Below are 7069 nucleotides of genomic sequence, written 5' to 3' on the forward strand. Positions count from 1 at the left end.
AATTACTGGATTTATATGTGGACGAAGTAATTGGCATTCTTCTTAATAATATTTATAGCTCTTCGATAAAAAATATAAACAGTTGTAAATAGAACTACGTCTTTGTGGTAAAGATCAAATATGTGTACCAAGAATATTAGATATGTATCTACTCGCTTACCTACCGTTGTGTCCCTTCACTCCAAAACATTGTAGTGTGATAAACTGATCGAACTACCAGGAATTCAGAGATGGTAGAGCCTTCGACCTCGACCCGAAGGTTGCGATACCTTCTAATATAATCCAATTTCGAAGAAGACAAAAAGGAAATGTTATTATTTTGAGCCTGTAGCACGTATGTGATGAATTGTTTAGATTTGCATATTTTTTCCTCGATGTAATTGTAAAGGAAATAATAGGTTTACAATTAAATCGAGGAAATCAGGAGGTATCAAGAGTACAAATTAGTTTTTGTCGTAAGTAGTTTTTATTAGTAGGTAGGTACTTATAGTAAAAGAATAACATATTTTTACCATAACTTTGCGGTAGCAATAAACATAGCGGCGATACTTCCCCTGATGTCTATGTCACAAAAAGCTCTACAACATTTAATATTCAACTCATATAACTTTTTTTTATTTGGGCAGGGCATGTCTGATTAGCACGACCTCTAGACACCAGCACAAGTTTCCAGTGTGAAGTTTCCAACATGAAGTTTTCAACATGAAGTGTCCAACGTGAAGCTTCCAGAAATAGTCAGCATGATTCAGAAATGATTTCTACTTGTTAACTCTCTAACTATATCTCTTTTCTTTTTTCCTATTTTTCTCTATCTTATCTCCTCAACATGATCTACCACACCCACAACCACAACCACAAAAGCTAACTATAGTCCTTGGTTTAATTTCAAAATGTCGTAACACTTGAAGGTCTATTAATAGCCACGTACAGGACGTATGGAAATGATATAATGTTATTGAATACAGAGCGCAAGTTCCAAGCAGAGCGCTGGGAAATACAAAGCCGTGTGCAATCTTAATAACCTCATAAAAGATTCTGAATACAGAATTAGACGCTAGTTATAAACCCATTTTATTGTCAGTTTTAGTTCCGTTATTGTTTCTTTAATTAGCAGCAATTGCATTATTCACATGCGGGATGAAATTTAAACTTTTGTCCCTCAACAATTTTCTTAATTGTCAGCGTATTATAATGGTCCATTACAGGGCCAGACCTTCCATGTTGAATAGTATAGAGAACAGACTTACTACGGTGCTCCAATGTGGATTTGCGGCCTTAGGGTTAAGTTAATATATAAAATTTTTTTAATCTCTTCAAGTTAGTCCTTGACTACAACCTCACCCGATGGTAAGTGATGATGCAATCTAAGGTGGAAGCGGGCTTACTTTTTAGGAGTCAGATGAAAATCCCCCTTTCGTTTTCTGCAGGACATCGTACCGGTAACTCTTTGCTTTTAGGGTGGTAACTAGCCACGGCCGAAGCCTCCCATCATCTAAACATGGGCCAATTAATTAAACCTCAATCGGCCCAGCTGGTGATTGAACCCTGTACCTCTATCTTGAAAATCCACCGCGCACAACACTGCGCCATGGAGGCCGCCATATTAATACATATGGATGTTATAATATCCGGGACCGACGGCGACCGAGCTCTCGCAGGCACGGGGGCTTGTTACCAACAACTTCATAACTTCAGGTTGGGAATCCAGGACCATGTGAGCCAAAGCCACGTAGGCTGGCCACTGGACCTACGCTGCCTCGTACCATTGTTTACTTTTTAACAGTGCCGTTATAGCCCAGTGGATATGATCTGCCTCTGAATCCGGAGGGCTTCGAATCCGGTCCGGGGCATGCACCTCCAACTTTTCAGTTGTGTGCATTTTAAGAAATTAAATATCACGTGTCTCAAACGGTGAAGGAACACATCGTGAGGAAACCTGCACACCAGAGAATTTTCTAAATTCTGTGTGTGTGTGAAGTGTGCCAATCCGCATTGGGCCAGCGTGGTGGACTATTGGCCTAACCCCTCTCATTCGGAGAGGAGACTCGAGCTCAGCAGTGAGCCGAATATGGGTTGATAATGAGGAAATAATTTATTGTGCTCAATGCTCAGCCAAAAACACATTAAGGCTAAAAAACCACATGAACGGGTTACCTACCAAAAATTTTCAGTCTTCGCCACTGATACCTTGTTATTATTTCTCATTAAGAGGAAAGCAGAGCAAAACCAACCAAACGACAAATTAATGTTATGTTGAAGAACATTTCTAATATCTACTCTGATAACGGCATGGGTTTCGGAGTTCGGAATTTCCTAAAAAGTTGCGTAAACAAGGATTAGTAAAAGGATATGCGTACCGGTGTTTGGGTTTCATATCAAAACAAACTTCTCGCTTGATTCTGTCTTATTTAGATCATCAACGTGTATAATCCTCAAACCGAAGCTTGGCGGTCAATGCAACAAGATTACTTTCTTTTCATCTAAATTCATTTAATTCAATTAGGCTTAGTTTAAAATCACTTTTGAAACGTCAGATAATGTTATAAGATAATAGTGATAATTTTTCGAATACTTAAAATTGAAGTTACCTGGGTTTCATGATTATAAGAGCCTGCAAAAGTACACGAAAATACGATAATTTATTATTAGACAAAATAAAGGAGTAGTATCGTAAGTAGCCTGTTAAGCTTCTAGAGTGATCCAGTTAAACTATTGAGGACTAATTAATAACAACCACTATCAGACTATTCAGACTGGGAACGATTGCTTAATATTCCGAGGCGCATGGATGCGATACCACCAGCTTCTCAACTCCGAGAAACTAACTTTTTAACAACACAATCAATAGCATGGCCCTTGGGTAGTGCCACGTGTACAGAATCGAGGGTTGAACCTGATTTGGGTGAGATGTACGGACGCGAGCAACTTTGACTCCACTTTGTTTAAACTAATCTACTAAACATTTTTTTTTAGAGTAAAGAAATCTCAGTATGTCATAGCCTGACCCAGGGCCTGTAGCCATGTGGGACGTCGACTATCTTTCTACAAACGCTAACGCTTCAAAGATTAAAAAATGTATGGAATGTCATTCACTATCGTCAGGTCACGTGATCAAGTTGTTGATCGGATCTGTTTGTTAGTTTTTGAAACGATAACATTTGTAGAAAGAAAATCGACGTGTCACATGGCTAAGAGGACTCGAAGCTACATAGGCTAACGTTAAGGCAAATGACGCAGTTTATACAGTAGCAGCCAAGTAGCTTATGATTTTTTTTTTAATTTTAGTCTTATAAATGTAGATAGAATATGAGATAGATATCTACATCGCTAGCTGCGACAAACAGCGTGACGTGGTAATAAAGTATTGTAAGTGCGTCAAACTAAAGCAACTTCGTGCCGAACCTGCCGATCGTAGCACGCCATCTCATAGAGTCTCATAGTTTTTGCATACATTTTTGGTAGTACCTACAATCTACATACAGTATATTACTGAAAACCAGGGCCACGGCTTTCCTGTTATTTCGATTGTACACAAGCTTATTGTGTTGTGGTCATGATTTTACTATCACATTGCAAGACACTGGTCGGATTTTTCTTTATCCATTAGGTATGTCATTTCCGCTGGTTCGTGGACTGGAAGATTGCTAAGGCTGTGTCCATTCTTGATTTGTTGTCTTCTTTTCTTGTGATATCTGTTTTTTCTATTATAAGAAATCTCTTACCTAAGTTGAAATAAAAATATTTTATTTAAGTAGGTATCCAATAATCATGGAATAGAAATAAGGTACGCCATATTAAATACTAAGAATAAAGATAACATAGGCTTGGACAGTGCTAGCGGAAAGAAATGGAGGGGGCCTTTGTCAAAGTTGGACAATTGGACAAATTAATCAACTTAGACTCAACCAAGTCTTTGATATTAGATTTAAATGGTAAATGTATTTGCCCAAAGAAGACCTCTTACAATATTATTACAAGTCGCTACTGCAGGAAAGCTATGGCCAGGATATAGCTGAGTAAAGTAAGTGTATGTTTTGGCTGTACATTATATACTATGTACCTAATGACGCGTCATGACTATGGTGGCATTTTGTTTGCAAATGCTACCAGGAAGTTACAAATATTTAACATATATTTATGTAGCTGGAGGTACTATAGTCAAAAATATTACTATGATATATTAGAGTCGTTAGCGATTCATTGTACTGACCTTTTACAAAAATATGCCGACTTTTACAAAAATCTACTAATATAGAGTGAGAACATAGAATGTCTAGATCTTCGTAGTTTTACAAAAGCTGGAATTTTATCAATTTTTTTTTAATAATATTTGCCATATCTTTTAAATGTGACCACCCTATCCAACTAGTCAGAAAAGCCTGTGTTAGGACTAGGTTCGACAATAGTTCAGCGGGCGGAAAAAATACAACAAGGATATCTCGGTTAAGAGTCCCCTTTTTCTGTTGAGCTATTGAGGCTTCGAATACCTTCTATCCTACCACATCTTCAGCTTTAGGCTTGCCTTCGTGGCAAATTGCCATGTAGGTAATTATTTCTGATGTTACATCGAGAAAAATATAATAAATTACGTTTTCTACTTCTTTAGGGTCTGGACCCTTGATATCTGCTACCTCCAACCGCCAACCAAATCCCTCACCTCGGTTAGCATCATTGCCTACTGTACTTCTATGGTAAAACTAGGGGTAGCAAACTTCCCGCATTTGTAAAATCACGAAGGTTTGACTATCACAGCCTCTCAATCTATAAGCTTGAAAAGCTAACATGATTTATGAACTCGTGTGCCAGGAGCATCGCAGTGAGGTATATAGCCTGGCAAGTTCGTTAATAACCTCCTATGATATGCGGGTGACGGGGGGAAAGACTGCCCGGGTATGTAATCGTACGTGCGGGGAAGTGATGTGCATCAGTCTTGGGCATTTCATTCATCGCTACACGACCCCCGCCCCGCGCGCAGCATCGTGAGTGTTACGAATGAAGTTGTCAAGCTATATATATTGTTTATTGATTCACACTTATGCGCAGCATTTTAATAACTGCGTCGCGGTCCAAGGCCAAGTACAATAAATTGGGTTAGATCAAATCATTTCCTAGGAAGTTGAACCGTTATGATGAAACTTTTACCATGAATGTCAAATACGTTATTATAATATGTTATAAACAATAACAAAAATATTTATCTCCGTAATCAAAACTACCGTTTTCCTACTTCGTCTTATGCACTATTAAATAACTTTTTTTTTTTTTTTTTTATCGTCAGAGTTAGCACGGAACTGCATGGCATTACATCGTGCTAACTGCCTATAGGGTATTTCCCATTTCTTTTTCTCCTCTTTTTCCTTTTCTTCCTTTCTTATCATTATTTTCCGGAGCATTTGTGCATATTTCTGCCACTCGCCTTCGCTTGACAGCATACGCGAAATCAGGCTGCCGGAGTCTACGTGGCCATCTACCCCATGTGTCGCCCCTCTCAGATCGTCACAGGCAGGGCATTCGAATATGGCATGTCGCGGAGTGTCCTCTTTTCCACAGAAGTAGCAATTTTCGGAGGGAGATTTCCCTATTGCGAAGAGGTAGGTGTTGAACACTCCGTGACCGCTCAGAGCCTGCGTGAGCCATCGGTCCATCTCTCCATGATTCCTCTGATGCCAGCTTTTTAGATCTTTAATTAGCTCCCTCGTCCACGTTCCTTTTCCGCCCGCGGACCATTCTGTTCCCCATTCCGTCAGGGTCTTTTCGCGTAGTTCATGTGAACTCGATTCCTTATCCAGAAAAGATTGCGCGCGTTCTCTAATTAGTTTGTCTACAGGGACAAGACCGGCTAAAACAAGTACTGCGTCTGTGGAGATAGTTCTATATGCTCCAGTTATGCCTATTGCCATCCGCCTCTGTACTGCCTCTAATTTTTTCCGATACAGTTCGACTCTCATGGCATTTTCGTAAATCGGCGCTCCGTAGAGAATAACGGAGTGAGCTACCGAAGCCAGTACTCTCCTCTTGCTCGCTCTAGGTCCCCCTCTTGTTGGCATCAGTTTGTGCAGTGCCTCGACCAAGTTTTGGGATTTTTTGGCGACCTCTTCAACGTGTTTTTTGTAGTTGAGGCTTTTATAGAGCCACACCCCGAGGTATTTAACGTGCTCTTTAGGAGCAACTGCCATATCCTCAACTACAAACTTTATTGGGTCTAGTTTCCGCCTTCCGCTAAAAACAATAGCCTCAGTCTTCTCAGGTGCTAAAGCAAGCTTCTTTTCCTTCATCCATGCATTGATTCGTCGGAGCGCTGTGTTTGCCCTAGTCATGAGAGATTTCTCTGTATTTGCAACAACTACTAGCGCCAGATCGTCGGCAATACCCACTAGCTGGATGCCCTCTTCCTGTTTAAGGTGGAGAACCCCGTCGTATAGAATGTTCCAGAGAGTCGGCCCTAGGATTGATCCTTGGGGCACCCCACTGCTGACTTTAATAACATCCTCTTTTCCCGTACAATCTTTAACTTTGACGCGTCTGTCTTCAAGATAGCTGCTTACAAGGTTTAGTATATACCCGGGGGATTTTCTCTTTTTAAGTTCGAGAACTATCTCTCTCCAGGAGGCAGAATTAAAAGTACTATTAACTAACTAACGTACGTAAGTAACTATTAAATAACTGACTCGTTCGGCTTTGCGCGAAGGTCTTTTAATTAATTATTATTAATAATAAAGCCTTTTAATGACTACAGGGCATAGAGTTTAGACCCGCCACTCCTCCAATGCGCGTTGGCGGGCTTAGGGCACAGTAAAACCAGTAGTTGGACTTCATACTAGAGATCGAAACGCGAGCTATACTTACGCACCTCGAACGTGGGGTGATCGTGGGGTGAAGACAGTCGCGACTGACGCGATGACGAACGCATGGTGTATTAGATTAATAATTTAAAAACTGCTGTTTTACCATATTTTGCATTTTCGTTCGGTAACGGCTTATCTGTTTGACTTGAAACCTACACCAAAAGATAGGTTGAAATCGAAACCACCTTGTTGCTTGGTCATTAAAAGCTTTGCAGCCGGTGGGC

This window comes from Bicyclus anynana, chromosome 6 (genome assembly GCF_947172395.1).
Source record: "Bicyclus anynana chromosome 6, ilBicAnyn1.1, whole genome shotgun sequence".
In the NCBI taxonomy this organism is placed as follows: domain Eukaryota; kingdom Metazoa; phylum Arthropoda; class Insecta; order Lepidoptera; family Nymphalidae; genus Bicyclus; species Bicyclus anynana.